Below are 19369 nucleotides of genomic sequence, written 5' to 3' on the forward strand. Positions count from 1 at the left end.
ATGGGCAGTATCTCTCAGGTTATTCGTGACTGTGAGACGTGCGCTGCCATTAAGCAGGCCAAGCGAGTGAAGCCCCTCTGGTATGGGGGGGGGGGTGGTCTAAGTACAAATACGGGGAGGCCTGGCAGATTGATTACATCACACTGCCTCAAACCCGCCAGGGCAAGCGCTATGTACTTACCATGGTAGAAGCCACCACGGGATGGTTGGAAACCTACCCTGTGTCTCATGCCACAGCCCGTAACACTATCTTGGGCCTTGAAAAGCAGGTCCTTTGGAGGCATGGTACTCCCGAGAGAATTGAGTCGGATAATGGAACTCATTTTAAAAACAATCTTATTAATACTTGGGCTAGGGAACATGGCATCGAGTGGATATACCATATCCCCTATCATGCACCAGCTGCAGGGAAAGTGGAAAGGTACAATGGATTGTTAAAAACCACCTTAAAAGCATTGGGTGGGGGTCTTTAAAAAACTGGGAGCAGCATTTGGCAAAGGCTACCTGGTTAGTTAACACTCGAGGTTCCACCAACCGAGCGGGTCCTGCTCAGTCTGAGCTCCTTAATATAGTAGATGGGGATAAAGCCCCAGTGGCCCATGTCAGAGGTTTGTTGGGAAAGACAGTATGGATCAACCCTGCCTCGAGTACAGACAAACCCATCCGTGGGATTGTCTTTGCTCAAGGACCAGGTTATACATGGTGGATAATGCAGAAAGATGGAACAACACTGTGTGTACCTCAGGGAGACCTGATTGGGGGATGAGACTCATATATGAATGTCATTGTTTGTTGAATGTGAGACAGAAGGAAACTGTAAGTGTCAAAGGTCTGAGCAAGTAAGATGAGAGGAATGCGTAAGTGTCGAAGGTGTGAGTAAGTGAAATGAAAGTTTTTTATTGTATGTTCATGATATGGGATAAGGGGTGGAGTGTCGTGGGTTGACAGCCTTTATCCCAATGTCGTGTCTTGTGTCTGGCAGCTGTGCCTTTTCTCTCTCCCCCCCCCGGCCGTCTTGCTGTGGCGGGGCGGGGAAGAGAGGAGGGAGTGTGTGACCAGGCACTTTGGCTTTTGGCTTTTGGCTGCTTGGCTTGGCTAGCCGCTTGCTTGCTTGCTTTCTGCTTTTTGCGCTGTTTTTTTCCTTTTCTTTTGTTCCCTCTTTCTTACCCTCCCCTGAAGATACTGGACCGGCTCCGGACCTGACCTGAGATGTCCAGGACACCCGGAGCTTGCGAGAGAAGCTCAGCGCCCTTCACAACACAGTCTGTTTTCTTTTCTTGTGTTGGGGAGTGTTCTTTTGTTACTTGTAAATAAATAGGTTTTGTTTTCCACTTTGCTCCTCCGAGAAATTCCTTCCCGAACCCGGTGTTGGGGGAGGGGTGGTTGGAGGTTTGTTTTGTTTTGGGGGCTCCCTTTTGGAGATTTCCCCTAATTTTGTCCTAAACCAGGACACTGTGGTAAAACAAATTAAAGGAATTCCAGGAATTCCCCTCCCACAGCAACTTAAGCCCTGACTCTCGTAAATTTGAGATAAGGGGGGGGGTGGGGAAGGGAGGGGTGTCTGTGTTTGTGGGCATATCAGAGTTTTTGCTGTAACAGGCACAACCTTTGCAAGACAGCAAAGTGAGTGTCAGTGGACACAATGCTTTAATTAGATTGTGCGGGAAGAGAACTGGAAAAGACTGAGATTTTGTAAAGCAGAGTTTAGATGGAGGAGACCAGGACAGGCACTTTGTCATTTGTGTTGTTCTAAGGAAACAAAGGCCACTCAAAGAGCTATAAGGATTTTAGCAGCAACCAGTGATGAGAAGCAAAGAAATAACAGGGTGTTTGCATTATTAGAAAAGAGACTTTCAAGTAATTTAAGAAATCCAGTAGAAATAATTAAAGTTGGGTGTGCTCAGCCTATTTTATACCCCAAGACTTTGAATTAAGGCAAAGAGTTGAGATGGAGTAGTGTCCTGGTTTAGGGCAAATTTGGGAGAAAACCTCCAAAAGAGGCCCCCGCAGAAAGCCAGCCAATGCAACCCCTCCCCCCAACCAGTTCGGGAAAAATTTCCTCAGAGACAAGTGGAAGAAAACCTGTTTATTTAACAGGCAAAGCACTCCCCAGCACACAAAATGAACAATACCGGATAACAAAACTCATTTGCCGCTCTGAAGAGATGACAAATTCAGAAAGTCTCTCCTGTGGATGGTTGGTCTGTTATCAGTCCCTCTGGCGCTGGGAAAGGCTGCTGCCCAGAGTAGACCCCGATGGCCGCAAAGTGCAAGCTCGCAGTGTTTCCCTGGGTCCCAGTCTGGAGCAGGTTTGAAGGGTTCCAAGAAAAGGGAAAGAAAAACAGTCCAGGGAAAACTCACACTGCCTCAGCTAGCTAAACTAACTAAAAAGCAAAAGGAGCGCTGTGTTCTGCCCCATCTGTGCCCAGACACCACAGCGGAGTTCTATTTTCCAGCAGACTGTGGGGGAGAGAGTGCAGCTGATAACAAAACTCTGTGATTCTTCTTCTCCCCACCTTTGCTTTCAGAGCCCTCTTGAAGGCACAGAATATAATATCCAGCATAAATAGAACAGCCGATTGGGGATACAAGCATCATAATGTCAACTTAGGACAAGTAGAAAGATAGGGACTAAGAATTTTTAGTAGACATGGGGGCGACATTCTCAGTGTTAAATAAAGCCTCAATGCCTATAACAGATGATTATGTTATGGTAAGGGGACAACTTGCCAATCTGAAAAAGCATACTTTACAAACCATCAAAAGATTCATTGCTTTTTGTATATACCCAACTCTCCAAAGGCCCCGTTGGGTAGGGCCTTGTTGGAGCAGCTGGAAGCAAAGATCACATTTAAAGATGGGGAGATTATTTTGGAGGTAAAGGATCAACAATATGTAGACATACTAAGCTTAATTTTAACAATTAGTGAAACTGAAATTGAAAATAAGGATGAAAGTAACAAGAAAATAATGGATCCAGTGTTTCCTGGGGTATGGGCTTCTAACATACCAGGGAGGGCAGAGAATGCATGTCCTGTGCAAGTTAAGGAAAACAACCAGCTAGGGTCAGGCAGTAAAAGCCTAATCTGCACCCCGTGGTGGCAAACCCATACACCTTACTAACATGCTTGGCACTTGAACTAACCTGGTTTACTGTTTTAGAGCTGAAAGATGCCTTCTTTTGCCTCCCTATCCACGAAGCCAGCCAGAAAATTTTTGCATTCAAATGGGAAAGCCCTAAAAGCGGGCAAAAAACCCAGCTCACATGGACTGTGTTCCCTCAAGGCCCTCAAAGCTTCAAAATTCCCCCACTCTGTTTGGGGAACAACTTGCAAAAGATCCTAGTGTCCTGGGAAGCTCCACAGGGAGAAGTAAGGCTATTGCAGTACCTGGATGATCTCCTAGTAGCCACTCAGATGAGGGAAGCATGTGTGACCTGGACGGTAAGCCTTTTGAATTTCCTAGGGCTCCAAGGATACAGAGTATCAAAGAAAAAGGCACAGGTAGTGAAATAGAAGGTAATCTACTGTCGCCCTGATTTTTTAAGATTTTCTAAGCCTTCTGATGTTTACATTCTTGTAATGAACATTCTCACACACTTTATGTAAATAACTTATTGTTTTGCATTCTTTTATGGAGGAGGAGAAATTTGATGGACTGTTGGTTTGTCCAGTGTCATTGGAGAGGTGGCACTTTCACCCTCCAATCCATGGTCACTTTTGGAAATCTATAAATGTTGGAGTCAGAAATTTAAAAGTCTCTTTTACCTTGAAAAGAGCAGCGTCTGCATTGTGTTATTTCATGTCCTATAGTGACATCTGGTGGCCGCTGTGTGTGGAACAGTGTGGGTGAGATTGTATAGATTTGCCTTCCACCTTCCTGCTTTGGCGCAGTGGCTGTGGGCCGTTTGGCACTTTGCCTGCTGCTCTTGTGGTAACGGCAACCCCTGTGGGTTTCATGGAAGATTTTCTAGTTTTGGACCTCTGGAAGGGTCTCCTGGAGCAGAAACGGGTTTCCATTTCCTGGAGTGATTTTGAAAGATTATTTCTGTGGGCCAGACAGCAAGGGTTTTTTTCAAACCCTGCAGAGGGATTCTCCAGGGAGACGTGGTCTCTCATGGGACGCTGTCTCATGGATGCCGTTTGATGATTGCACTGTAGACGTGGGATCACTGCTGGTGCAGTGGAAAAAGTTTGACGCGATTTGGCAGGGGTCTGGCTTCTGTAGCTCTCGGAGTTCCCTGGGGGACCCTTCCGTTTCGGACAGGGATGAGGGGGAATTTGAGTTTCTGAGTGAAGCAGAAGCTTCCCTCTCCCCCAGGACAGTGAGCTGGGAGGCACCTCTGTCTCCGATGGTGACGATTAGTCCCCTGGGGTGGATTGGGCTCCCAGCCAGCTAGTTCCGAGCAGCCAGCCAGTGGGTGGAGCCCTGCGGGCTTCTGGAGGCCCTGTGGAGTTGGCTCGGCCAACCCCTCCCTGCCCCACGCCGCATGGGTGGCAGAGCGGGGAAGAACCGCCCTCCCTTTGTGCCTTCCGGGCGCTCGGGAGTGACGGGGAGCCTCTAGATTGGCCTCTGCCTCTGATGGAGTCTGATTCGGTGACAACTCTTTGCCCAAATTGCGGCGTTTCCTCAAAATATCCCCTGGGCGTGACAGAAGTGGGTTCGCCCGCTTCTGAGTTGGGCTCATCTTCTGGGGGAGCAGTTTCTACCGTTTCTGAGTCTGTGCAGCCTGCCGGGCATGCGCAGGCAGTGGAAGCTGCCAAAGGTGGGGCAGTGGTCGGTGTTCCATCAGGCCCCATCACGGTGGCCAGACAGCCTGCCCCGCTCTGCTTGGCCGAGGTGTTCACCTTTAGCATGAATGCTGACGCTGCTGGCAGGAGACCGGTGGGTTCCCGGGGCCATGGATCCTCCTTGTCGGCTTTGTGGACACTCCCCCCATGTCTGGTGTTATGAACAAAAATTCGGTTAATTTTTTTTTTTGTGAGAAAAAGTTACAAAGAAGCAGCCATATCACTGGCCCTGCCCAAGTTCTGTGTGTTTTGTTATTGTAATCATGGGTCGTTGTTGTTAATGGTTGTTTTTGTATCAGTAAAAGCCCTGGCTGGGCGAGTTAATGGCCCTTCTTCTGAGACTGTAACGGGTGGGGACCTTCCCGAGGCTAAGTTGTACCTTTCTCATAGTGAAGACACCTGAGAAGGTGGGGGGGGTTATGCAAAGTGACTCCAAAACCACAATGCAGCATGGGTCCCCCACTGTACTGAGAAGACCCCAAAAACAACGAGCCAAATAAGAGTTGAGAGACTGGAGTGATGTCTGGACGTGAGGAGCCGAGTGCTGAGCCTGCAGAGACGCGGAACACCTTCGGACCCTCTTGCCCTGACCATGGGAGTTGACCCCGGCAGTGAGACCAGGCTGACTGAGTGGGAGGGGCACCATCTGAAGGGATCAGCAGGCCCTAAAGGCTCCCACGAGGATCTGATCCCCAGCTCTGCCCCTTGCGGACAAAGCTGTGCATATCCTCCTCCTCTGAGTCACCTTGGGAGAGACGACGGATGCTGCAGACCCGTCGAGCCGCCCAATCCTGAGCTGATCACTTTTAATAAAGGCATTAAAAAGGAGAAGAAGTCTCCTGGCCCTGTTTATTTCAGCTGGGGGCTCTCTTCCGGAATAACCACGCCGCAAGAGGACTCAGGACTGGCCATCTTGGATCTTCAGAGGACAGCTGGCTACCAGGACCAAGAGGGACCAGCTCAGGACAGCGACGCAGAGGAGCACTGGAGCACCGGACTGGTGAGAAATCCGGTGGCGGGAGTGGGAGACGTGCGCATGTGTGTGAGTGAGACGAGGGCCGGCAGACGGACCTTCGAAGTGAGAGGGACCCCTCAGTATTGCGGTTCCGGCTTTTCGCGAGAAAACCGGCCAGGAACAGGGGGAAGCGAGTGGAATTAGCGTGAGTGAAGTCGTCTCCCAAGGGGGAATAAAGGGCCCCCCCACTCCGGGCATAAGGAGTGAATTACTGTGTATGAGTGGCACGCACCCCAAAGTCCTGACAAAAGGAGGTCAGGCACTTTTGTAAGTCTCGAGAAGGATTCAAGTAAGATTTGTCAGTCCCGAGAAGGATTCGGGTGTTTCACAAGCCCTGCAGGCAAAGTAAGTCCTGACAAAGGGAGTCAGGCACAAACCCCAGCGAAGGAGGCTGTGGTTTGCTTTTAAGTCCTGATACAGTGAAGCCTAAGAATTGGCGGGTTAGGCGAACTAAAAAATCAGGCAGTTGTTTTTCCTGACTGAGGGAGTCAGGCACGACCCGGATTCTTGGCCGAGGCTTCGTGTGTTCAAGTCCTGATAGATGTAAGACCTGACGCTGGGAAGTTGGGCAATCAAGAGATTGGGCAGTTGTTTCAGTATAAAGTCCTGAGCATCAGGCAGAAATTTGAAGTTCAGTGGAGGAGGCTGAAGCTCCTCAAACAAGGTTTTTTTGGAAATTCCCGGTCAGTAGAGGCACCTTTGGGACTTTTTTTTATTGAGACCTGAAAAATGGGATGTTGTAATAGTAAAAAGACCGGCAAGAGACTGAGGTATATACATCCCAATAGTCCCTTAGGAGAACTGTTAGTAAAATGGGATTCTATAGAGGCCACGGAGGGATTAGATAAAGTGAAAATGATCCATTATTGTATGGAAGTGTGGCCAGAATTAGAGGTGCAAGGAGGATGGCCTTGGTGTGGGACAAAGGATAAGTGGATGTGCCAACAACTAAATAATTATCTGACAGCTCGAGGCGATACTGATCCTGAGCAATTACTCTATGTATCTTGCTGGTTAAAGAGCGCTGTTGGGGATGAAGGGGTGCGAATTTGTAAGGTACAGAGGAAGAAAGAGGGGAATGAAGGAGGGGATGATAGAACTAGTAAAAGATGGGACCCCCTGGATTATTTGCCTCCTTCTGCCCCTCCACCTTATAATCCTCTTCTTCAAGCACCTCAAATGGCAGGTCTGGTTCTTTCCCCGGCTGCCATCTCATTACCACCTGCTCAAACTCCTCCTTCTACCTCTTCAGCTTCCGCTATGATAAAACCAGTATCTCCTCCAGTTCCTTCTGCACCACCACAAGTGTCTACTCCACCTGCTGCATTCTCCACCCCTTCTCCAGCTCCGCTTAATATCTACTCAGGCCCCTCTCCCCCTCCTATTGCTGTCCCTTTACCTCCTTCTAGCTGGGACACAAATGCCTCCTCGCCCGATAAACAGCTATCAGCAAATAAACCTGCTGATGGGCAGAAAATTCAGGGTAACCCAGAGAACCCTCAAAGTAGTTTGGCATCTGAAGATGGGCCGTACTGTAGCACCGGATCCAAGACCTCCAAGGCAGAGAGACTCTTTCCCCTCAGAGAGGTTCCTATGGGAGGAGTAGCGGGAGGTGTTGGCTTTGTGAATGCTCCCCTAACTGCTTCTGAGGTGAGAGGATTCAAGAAAGAGTTGGGGCATTTAGTTGAGGACCCAGTGGGCATAGCCAACCAAGTGGATCAATTTCTAGGTCCAAATATCTACACTTGGGGGGAGATGAATTCCATCCTGAGTATATTATTTTCCCCAGAAGAGGTCCAGATGATAAGGGCAGCTGGCATAAAAATTTGGGAGAAAGATAACAGTCCAGGACCCTAGGTGCCAACAGGTGAACAGAAATTGCCACTAACAGATCCCAGCTGGAACCCTAACCAGGAGTAGGGGAGGAAGGCCATGAGGGAATATAGGTCTTTGATAATATGGGGGATCAAAGAGTCAGTTCCCAAAGGAACTAATACCCAATTGGCATTTGAGGGTACACAGGAGAAAGATGAAGCTCCTGCTGCCTGGCTTAATCACCTAAGGCGCAACTTCCAGTTGTACTCTAGAATAGACCCAGACACCCCAGAAGGTCAAATGCTGCTAAAAGTCCAATTTGTTACCAAATCTTGGCCTGATATACGGAGAAAACTGGAAAAGATGGAAGATTGGCAAGAGAAGGACATTAATGAGTTATTAAAAGAGGCATTGAAGGTGTATTTAAGGAGGGAAGAAGATAAAGCAAAGGCCAAGGCTAAGATCATGGTTGCTGTAGCTAGACAAAGTGCAAGGTGGGTGGGTCCACCATCAGGGGGAGGCAGAGGTAGGCCAGTACTGACCGGTGCACGAAGGACGGAGAGACTTCGAGAAGTCCCTTTGAGAGGACGACAGTGTTATTACTGTGGGGAGGCAGGACACATCAGGAAGTTTTGTAAAAAGCTCAGTCTCGATGAGGCAATAGCCAAGGAACAGGACAATTTAGGAAGGATTCTTAAGGGGGAGGACTAGGGGTGTCAAGGGCTTTTTACTATAGGGGACCCGATGAAACATCTAGAAGAGCCCTTGGTAAACTTTGAAGTGGGACCCCTAAATGAGGAATTTGAATTTTTGGTTGATACAGGGGCAGATAAGTCCTGTCTCAACAAAATACCACAAGGTATGGAAATTGGGAGACAATTTTGTGAAGTATTGGGTGCAGAGGGGAGACCATTTAGAGCATCGGTGATTGAAGAAGTGAAAATAATTGGAAACTCAAGGCAATGTAAAGCTAATTTTCTTTATCTGCCTAACTTAGAAAAAAGTTTGTTAGGAAGGGATCTGCAAGTCCATTTGGGGGTTGGGATTGTTCCAAGGGAAGGGAGGATGGTAGTACAAGTGATGAAGCTGTCTCAAGGAGATGTTGCAGAGATAAATCCTGAGGTATGGGCTGAGGGGGGAAAGAGAGGCTTATTAGACATTCCACCAATAACAATAAAAATGCAGGATGATACCTCACCCATACGGGTTAAACAGTATCCGATTTTCCTAGAAGGAAAGAAGGGGCTTGCTATAGTCATTGAGCAACTGTTGCAGGAGGGAATTTTAGAACCCTGCATGTCACCACATAATACTCCTATACTGGCAGTTAAAAAGGCTGAAGGGAAATATAGGCTGGTACAAGATTCGAGGGAAGTCAACAAAAGAACCATTGCCAGACATCCAGTTGTGCCCAACCCATATAGTCTCCTAAGCAGAATTCCAAGAGAATATGCTTGGTTCACTGTCATAGATTTGAAGGATGCTTTCTGGGCGTGTCCTCTGGCAACAGAATGTAGGGATTGGTTTGCCTTTGAATGGGAGGACCCGAGTACAAAAAGGAGACAACAGTTAAGGTGGACCCGATTACCACAGGGGTTCACTGAATCCCCCAATCTCTTTGGACAAGCTTTAGAGAGTTTGTTGGAAAAATTTGTCCCTGAACAAGAAGTGCAGATCTTGCAGTATGTTGATGACCTGATGGTATCAGGAAAGGAAAAAGATCAGGTCAGACAAACTAGTATTAAACTTTTGAATTTTCTGGGGGAGAAAGGACTAAAAGTTTCCCAAGGGAAACTACAATTTGTGCAATCAGAAGTAACATACTTGGGGCACGTAATAGGGGGAGGGTATAAGAAACTAAGCCCTGACAGATTTTCAGGTATTTTAGCTCTCCCGGCCCCAAAAACGAAAAGAGATGTGAGAAAACTCCTGGGCTTGTTTGGATATTGTAAGTTATGGTTGGATCAATACACACATAGTGTGAAATTTCTGTATAATAAACTAGTGGATCCAGAACCCCTAATTTGGACAGCTGAAGATGATCAACAATTGGAAAACTTAAAAAACAAATTGTCTTCTGCCCCGGTCCTAAACTTCCCAGACCTCAGGAAGGACTTTGACCTCTTTGTGAGTGCAGAAGGAGGTATAGCCTATGGAGTATTAACTCAAGAGTGGGGAGGGTGCAGGAAACCCGTGGCATACATCTCCAAATTGTTGGATCCAGTGGCTCGAGGCTGGCCAGTTTGTATACAGGCAGTAGCAGCAACTGCAATCCTGATAGAGGAGACTCAAAAATTGACCTTACAAGGAAAAATAAAAGTACATACTCCTCATGATCTTAAGGCAGTACTGAGACAGAGAGCTCCGCAGTGGTTAACCGATGCTAGAATATTAAAATATGAGATAATACTAATGAATACAGAGGACTTAGAATTTATCACATCAAATGCCCTCAATCCAGCACAATTCCTAATGGGAGAGCCTATAGAGAATTTAGAACATGATTGTCTAGAATTGGTTTATCTCCAAACAAAAGTAAGAGAAGATTTGGAAGATCAGCCTCTAGCAACTGGAAGAAGCTTATTCATAGATGGCTCTTCGAGGGTGGTAAATGGAAAAAGAGCTTCAGGTTATGCCATTATAGATGGAGAAACATTACAAATTGCAGAAAAAGGGAAACTATCCCCAAGCTGGTCAGCCCAAAGTTGTGAAATATATGCCCTGAAAAGGGGACTGGACTTACTGGAGGGGGACCGGGGAACCATTTATACGGACTCCCAATATGCATATGGGACAGTTCATACATTTGGGAAAATATGGGAAGATCGTGGGTGTTTAAGTTCAAAGGGAAAGAGCTTAGCCCATGAGAACCTAGTCCGATCAGTACTAGAAGCCCTACAAAAACCTACAGAAATAGCAGTGGTCCATATAAAGGGGCACCAAAGAGGAGACAGTTTAGAAGTTAAAGGAAACCGACTGGCTGATCAGATAGCCAAAGAAGCAGCTCTAGAACCAGGGGATCCAGTAAAAATTTTGAAGACAAAAATGACACCTGAAAAAGGGGAGGAACCTATATTTAGTGAAGAAGAATTAGAAGCAATAAAAGATTTAAAGTTACATCAAGGACAACAGGGAGAGTGGTTAACCTCAGATGGACGGGTGTTTTTGAATAAAGCACTGGCTCGGACAGTGCTAACAGAACTACATAAATTAACTCACTGGGGAGTCCAAGGACTATGTGATCATTTCCTAAGAAATAACCTATGCATCGGGGTATATAGCCTGGCTAAAGCTGTTACCAGAGGGTGTATCATTTGTCAAAAAGTGAACCAGAAAGTTATGAGAAAAGTAGCACCTGGAGGAAGGGAATTAACCTTGAGACCCTTCCAAAGCATACAGATAGATTTCACTGAAATGCCCCCAGTGCAAGGATACAGATATTTACTGGTTATAGTTGATCATCTCACACACTGGGTAGAAGCCTTCCCGACCAGGAGGGAAACAGCTCAAGTCGTGGCAAAAGCAATCCTAGAGAATATTATCCCCAAATATGGTATTGTGAACACCATAGACTCAGACCGAGGTCCACATTTTGTGTCCCAAACATTACAAAATATAATTGAGGCTTTAGGAATGAAATGGAGGTTGCATACTCCGTGGCACCCCCAGAGTTCTGGGAGGGTGGAGCGAATGAACAAAACTCTCAAAAATGTATTAACTAAATTGATTGAGGAAACAAAGATGAATTGGCTGAAGTGTTTGCCCCTAGTGCTATTGCGCATCAGAACAAGACCTCGGGCTGACATAAGAATTTCACCTTATGAAATGATGTTTGGGCTGCCATTCTTGTTAACACCTTATAGCACAGGAGACTATCTGGAAGGGGAAGAAGCTACCAGAAAGTATTTAGAAATAATTGGAAGAACTCTGGAGGGACTTAGAAAGAAAGGATACCTTCCTCAAACTTCCCGTCTCGACAGAAAAGTTCACAACACTAGTCCAGGAGATTGGGTTTTAATAAAATCATGGACTACGGGAACATTAATGCCTAAATTTGAAGGCCCCTTCCAGGTGCTCCTGATCACAAATTCAGCTGTGCGGACCAAAGAAAAAGGTTGGACTCATATCACAAGAATAAAAGGGCCAGTCTCACCCCCAGGTACGGGACCGGATCCAACATCAGCTTCCCCCTCTGGCATTGGACCAGAGTCCACACCACTCTCACCCCCCGGCGCTGGACGAGATTCATCTGCTTCACAAGCTAAATCACCTGAGTACACTGTGGTAAAAGGACCAAAAGATTTAAAGTTGACTCTCAGAAGGAAGAGTCAAAAAGATTGAACTGTGTGGGAAAAAAATATTTGTTAAGAGTTCTAATATTGCTTAAAATGTTTTAAGACTGTTCTGTGTAAACTATGTTGGTAAAAAGTTTAAGACTGTAAATAAGTAATTCTGGTTAAGTTCCTCAATTTATTTCCAAAGACTCCAGGGTAATCCTCTACAGAGCACTCCCCTGGGAGGGGAAACCAAAATTGGTAGGGAACAGACCAAGAGAGGTTTAACCAGAGAAATGGGTAGAAGGGACTCTAAAGAGCTTGGAAGCTTTTCCTCAGTAAAATTCCCCAAGAGGCAAGGCCGGGTGGGCAGGCTGTGCAAGATGACCCATACCGGACTCTTGGGAAGGGTAGTACTGATGGCTCTGATTGCTGGTGGTGCTCTGGGAAGCCCAGCTGAGCCGCGCAATGAATGCTACCAACCCCTCTATGAGGAGGAAGTGAGCTCCTTGTCGAGAGTCCACATCAGTTCTAACCCTGATTGTGTTAACCTCTCCCAATTGGTCCTTTATCAGAAAACTAAAAGAGTGTATTGGATAGCATACAATACTGCCACTTTTAGGCAGCCACTTCTAGGAGAGTGCCCTATAGGGGAAGCCTGGTTGTGCTTTGAATGTGATGCTGCTGAAACAAGCTCAGTAGATCTAGTGAAAAGCAAAGAAATTGTGAAAATTGTAAGAAAAATTGTTTGTTACAAGTATTTATATGAGTGTACTGGAAAAGAGATAAACCCCTTTTGGAACACATTTCAGGGGAGCCTTAAACCCCTAGATTTGATCTCGTCTGGCAGCTGCGCCGCTAGAGTGATAAAACCAATTTTCTTATTACCCAAAGAAACTGGATCAAGTCTGGGAGTTCCTATATAAAATTTGGGAGAAATTAAACAGAACAGGCAAAGTGGAATAGAAATTGAGAACATCCAAGATTATAAAAGCCAAATTCGGATTCCAATATCTATGTTAAACAAAGTTATCCGGCTCCAGGCAGTATTAAAAATAAAGAATTCAATTATTAGGAACATTTCAAACGAAATAAAAAGGTTAGCATGTGTAAATAATGAAGATCAAACTCCTACACTTGATCCCAGTGGGTGGGAAAACCTGGAGATTTTCAAAAAGGATGTATGGGAAAAGGTAGTTTTTCTCGCTGTGTGTGTACTTGGAGGATTGCTCTTTTTACTATGCTTATTTATCTGTTTTAGTAGAATAGTACTTGCCGTGCAGACCAACCTGAAGAAACCAAGGAAAGTAATAAGGTTAAGTAACCATGATTACCAAAGTGCACAAGAGATTTATAGTAGATTCAAAACAAAAATTGTGAGTTGATGCGAGCTTAGAATTCAAGCTCGATCAAAGAAAAAGTGGGGGGACTGTTATGAACAAAAATTCAGTTAATATTTTTTTTTTGTGAGAAAAAGTTACAAAGAAGCAGCCATATCACTGGCCCTGCCCAAGTTCTGTGTGTTTTGTTATTGTAATCATGGGTCGTTGTTGTTAATGGTTGTTTTTGTATCAGTAAAAGCCCTGGCTGGGCGAGTTAATGGCCCTTCTCCTGAGACTGTAACGGGTGGGGACCTTCCCGAGGCTAAGTTGTACCTTTCTCATAGTGAAGACACCTGAGAAGGTGGGGGGGGTTATGCAAAGTGACTCCAAAACCACAATGCAGCATGGGTCCCCCACTGTACTGAGAAGACCCCAAAAACAACGAGCCAAATAAGAGTTGAGAGACTGGAGTGATGTCTGGACGTGAGGAGCCGAGTGCTGAGCCTGCAGAGACGCGGAACACCTTCGGACCCTCTTGCCCTGACCATGGGAGTTGACCCCGGCAGTGAGACCAGGCTGACTGAGTGGGAGGGGCACCATCTGAAGGGATCAGCAGGCCCTAAAGGCTCCCACGAGGATCTGATCCCCAGCTCTGCCCCTTGCGGACAAAGCTGTGCATATCCTCCTCCTCTGAGTCACCTTGGGAGAGACGACGGATGCTGCAGACCCGTCGAGCCGCCCAATCCTGAGCTGATCACTTTTAATAAAGGCATTAAAAAGGAGAAGAAGTCTCCTGGCCCTGTTTATTTCACCTGGTGACCGTGCGTCTGAAGGAACACGGGCGATTCTGGCGAGAAGTCCAAGCTAAGGTCGAGGAGATGGTTGAGTCTGCCTTCTCGCAGCATCTGCAGGATTGTGGAGGAGGCTCCTCTGGCTCTGCTGATGATGCAGGGGGCGCGGTGTTGAGTGGTGTTGAGTTGCCTTGCAGTCAGACATCTGCCGTTGTCCCTGTAGGGCCCACAGGATGGGATTTGGCAGGTGCTACAACCTTACCAGGGGGTCCCCAAGCTTTCTCTGTGCTCAGGGGTGTTACTCATAACACCCATCAACCTATATCGTTAAAGACTGCAAAGGAACTCCATGATATGGTTGCTCAACATGGTGTGGGGTCTGCTGAAGTCATGCAGATGCTCCGAGTGATTGCTGCTGATGTGCTGACACCTCATGACATCCATGCTGGGGCACATGTTATTTCTTAGCCTGTGGCATTAGATGTTTTTGAGTCTAAGTGGACTCAGTTGGCAGCCAGGGCAGTGGAGTGGAATGCTACGCTGGGTCCGCAAGATCCCAGGCATGTGATTGGCACTGATGTGCTGTTGGGCACAGGCAATTATGCTGATCCTCAGGGGCAAGCTGGCCTCGATCCCCTCGTGCTTGACCAGTGCCAGACAATAGGCATTGCAGGGATTATTCGGACCCTAGAAATGACTGCTCCGAAGCAGCCGTTTGCGACTGTTGTCCTGGGGGCTAATGAGCCCCTCATGAAATTTGCAGGGAGGGTGCCTGCCTCTGTTGAGAGGCAGGTGGCAGATCCTGAGGCAAGGAGACTTGTGATTGCAAACCTTGTGAGATGTAATTGCAATGACTATTGTAAGAGGATCAGAAAGGCCCTTCCTGGTGATCCTACTGTCTCCCAGATGGCAGAGGCCTGTGAAAACATAGGCCCCTTAGGTCAGAAAATGGCTGCCTTGGCTACTGCTGTGCAGCCAGTCTAGGCAGTGCCGCAGGGCAGGCAGTGACAGCAGGGGAATGCTCAGGCCAGCAAGAAATGGGGAAAGAAAGCACAGAAGGTCAAAATTCCAATGTTTTTGTGTGGTCGGTGTATTACTGCGACCTGTGTGGGCGCAGCTGGTGAGAGAGAGACGGTGAATCTTGTTTCTTGAATCAGAAGGCTTGATTTATTAATATATGATATAATACATTATAGTTATACTAATAGAATATAGAGAGAGGTTTGCAGAGCAGCTAGCTAAGCTAAGAATAGATAGAAAAGAATCCACAACAAAGTTGTGGCCAAGGACTCAGTCCCCTGGCTTGAACTGGTGATTGGCTCTTAATTATAAACATAGAAAATGAGCCAATCAAGGTGTTCCTGTTGCATTCCCCAGCAGCTGATAATAGTTGTTTACCTTCTCTTCGGGGGCCTCTGGCCTCCCGAAGACGCAGAAATCTGAAAGAAAGGATTTCTGTGAAGAAATGTCTGCGACAGTCGGTGTGGAAGGCCAAACCATATGACAAATGTCTGCAAGGTGACTGTTCATGTTAATGGCCAAGTTTTGTCAGGCTCAGGAAACGACAGCAGAGTGCGAAGGGCAGACGTGCCCAGACACAAGCTTCTCTCTAGACCCCGGAGCCATTGGAGGTCTGCTTTGCTGGCTTGAGCCAGCACCTGTGGCTCAGCAGGTGTTGATGTCTGCACAGCAGCAACAGTTGTTTTAGAATCTTGCCAAATACATAAGGTTGATGCCCCTAGATGCCTTTGGTCCCTTGGGTGAGGGCATGAGTACTCTCCTTATGGGGAGATCTAGTGCTACCCTTCAGGGCATCAGTGTACACCTCAGGCTCATTGATACAGATTTCACAGGGCAGGTTTGTGCCATGGTCTCCACACCCCCCACACCCCCCCCGTCACTATCCTGAAAGGGACACGAATTGCTCAACTTGTGCCTTTTAAGTCCTCTGTTTGCAGGACAGCTCATCGGTCGAGTGGAGCTGGCGGCTTTGGATCCACTGGGCCACCTCAAGTTCACTGGACCGCTGTCCTGACCAAAGAACATCCCAAGATGCTGTGTATCCTGTCCATCCCTGGTGTTATGCCATCAGAAATCCGCCTCTGTGGGCTTCTCGGCAGTGGCGCAGACATCACAGGTCTCTCCCTTGCTGCCTGGCCCCTGGAGTGGCCCCTCAATCTGGTGGAGATGCCTGTCGTGGGATTGGGAGGAACGGCGCAATGTTACGCGATCCAGCAGCCCATTCTGGTCATGAACCCGGAGGGACAGACAGCCTGGATTAGGCCTCATGTTACTTCTACTCCTGCTAACCTCTGGGGGAGGGATGTTCTGTCCACGTGGGGGGTGCGCATCAGGACAGGTTTTTGATGGGGGCCACTGCGATGAAGGGCACAGGGTGTCCAATGCCTCCTATACGATGGCTGATGGACAAACCCGTCTGGGAGAACCAGTGGCCCCTCCCTCAAGATAAATTGGTCTCCCTTCAAAATCTGGTGCAGGAGCTGTTGGACCAGGGTCATCTCGAGCCTTCAACCAGTCCCTGGAACACTCCTGTCTTCTGCATCAAGAAAAAATCTGGGAAATGGAGGTTGTTACAAGACCTCCAAAAGGTCAATGCCATGATGGAAAGCATGGGAACATTACAGGCGGGCATGCTGTCGCCTACCATGCTTCCCACAGACTGGCTGATCCTCGTCGTGGATCTGAAGGATTGTTTTTTTACAATTCCTTTGCATCCCGATGACAGACCAAAATTTGCCTTCTCGGTGCCAGCAATTAACAATGCTGAGCCTTCACAGAGATATCAATGGAGGACTCTTCCCCAGGGCATGCGCAACTCTCTTGCCATATGCCAATGGTATGTGGCCCGTGCCTTGTCTGGAGTTTGCAAGCAGTTTCCTGATGCATGTCTGTATCATTATATGGATGACATTTTGGTGGCTGCGTCCACCCAGGATGAGCTGCTGAGGATTCAGCCTCGGTTGCTCAATGCTCATGGACTGCAGGTGGCTCCAGAAAAGGTTCAACAGCGACCATCTTGGAAGTATTTTGGGGTCAAAATTCTGGAACGGACAATTATTGAAGTGAAGGGAGACGACCATCCGATTGATGAGCATTGACTCCGATTTATTGATCAAATCAGTCACCTTTTATAACAGTGTTAATTAAGTTCATGCATATTGCAAAATTCGAGCTCACGATAGGCTACAGAGAAAACTCTAACCCCTCCTTTTGTTTACAATACCTGTGGTTTGTTTATTGAAACCAAGATTAGTGTTCTCACCATGATATGAAAAGTTCTCAAAACCTTCATATCTGTTCCCAGAGCAGACATCTGTTCCCAGAGCAGCCAAGGACAGAATGTTTACCTGTTATGAGAAGACTGTCTGAGAATCTTGTTGTTTATAAAAAATGTGCCTGATAACCTAATTATTTACAGAATCAAGCCTGGGAAGTGCTGCTTTACAGCTGCCTTTTACTTTTCCATCAGCTGTATACCTTCATGGCCTCTTTCTTTAAGCCATGTTTGAACCAGGCTCTCCACAGACAATCCAACACCAGGAGGTGCAAGTTGTGCATTCAGTGAAGACACTGAATGATGCTCAAAAATTGGTTGGTGTCATCACTTGGTTATGTCTGTACTTGGGACTAACCGATGCGCAACTGTCTCCTCTGTATGATTTGTTGAAAGGAGACTCTGATCTAAAGTTGCCTCGCACATTGACCCTTCAGGCATGTCAGGTGCTGGAGGTAGTTCAGCGAGCTGTTTCTGCTTGCTAAGTTTAGCGCATTGATCCCTCCGTTGATGTCACTGTGTTCATTACCACTCCAGATTCGCATCCCACAGGCATCATTGGCCAATGGAGTGACAAATGGTCCTATTCCTTGCACATCTTGGAATGGGTCTTCCTGCCCCATCAGCAGCACAAGACGGCAACCCCACTGTCTGAGCTGATCGCTTGCTTGATAATCAAATGCCAGCAATGGTGTTTGCAATTGATGGGTGTGGATCCCGCAAAGATCATACTCCTGGTACAGTGGGAGGATTTTAACTGGAGCTTTGCAAACAGTGTGTCCCTGCAGAGTGCTCTGGAAAACTTTACAGGGCAGATCACTTATCATCTGCCCAGCCATAGGCTACTGCATATGGCAAAATTCACACAAATCTCTTTACGGCCCAAAAAAAAGCCAGGAACCCGTGCAAGGACCCACCGTCTTCACTGATGGTTCAGGGAAAACAGGAACGGCCATTGTTACTTGGAGAGATGGATCTGAGTGGCAGGTCCTGGAAGATCATGAGGATGGGTCAGCCCAATTGGTTGAATTAAAGGCTGCTGTCATGGCATTTGAGAAATTTCCCCAGGAACCTTTCAATTTGGTCATGGGTTCTGCCTATGAGCTCAACATCACACAGTGGTTGGGTTATTCAGTTTTGAAGGAGGTCAGTAATCCTGCCTTGTTTCATTTACTGAAGACCTTGTGGTGTGCCATTCAGGCCCGGGTGTTCTGGTCTCTCTGAGTGCCACTGAGTGCCTCTGGTCCATACGTTTGCCTGAGGCTGAGAAACAATTCACATCTGACTTGGATGGTTGGCTGAGAACAGGAGCAGCAGAAGGATGGGGCTCATCCTGATGGTATGGGGGCTGAGTTCAGATCAAGGGGCAACACTGGAAAAAACCTGAAGGTAAAAGATCTTACGGTAATGTTCACTTAAATTTAAAGAGTCTGACGCCGCTTCCTCCTCCAGCAGACATTGGCTACCTGTGCCGTGGGTTTATTTTTTGACACTCTCAGAATGTATGGCCTGACCCACTTGGAAGGAATCCATCTCAAGCCTGAGGGAGTGGATACGCATGCATATCCCCTACCCCAGGTTACAAGATCATAGGGCCCCTCTGTTTTCCAAATCTCAGGGTCTTTAATGAGGACAGGTGGCCGGGCTTTCAGACTGTACTGACTGTTTTCTTTAAAATGCCTCGTGATGGGTGGGATAAGGTTCTCATAGGTGCAATTTAAGAAGTTCAGCGTGAACAATGCTTTGGACAGCTGGACTTGAGGAGACTCCACCTTCATAGTGTTTTGCGGAGAAAAGAAGAAACCTCACAACTTTATAAAAGTTGTAAAGCCCGGTATGCTTTTATTATGACGCGCGCCGGACGCAAGCCTCCCCAAAAAGGCAAGTGTACCCCTGAAGACTTTAGGTCTCCTTTTATCCCCCTTCCCAATGCATATGCATACAGTTTCACAACAGGTTCATACATATTCATTCCGCATGACATTTAGCACCAGTTCTTCTTTATCAAAGGAATTTCTAGGTCAGGGCAAATTGACCTCCTGGTCTTTTCTGTTTTTCTTTCTCTGT

Source organism: Ammospiza nelsoni, chromosome W, assembly GCF_027579445.1.
Source record: "Ammospiza nelsoni isolate bAmmNel1 chromosome W, bAmmNel1.pri, whole genome shotgun sequence".
Taxonomy (NCBI): domain Eukaryota; kingdom Metazoa; phylum Chordata; class Aves; order Passeriformes; family Passerellidae; genus Ammospiza; species Ammospiza nelsoni.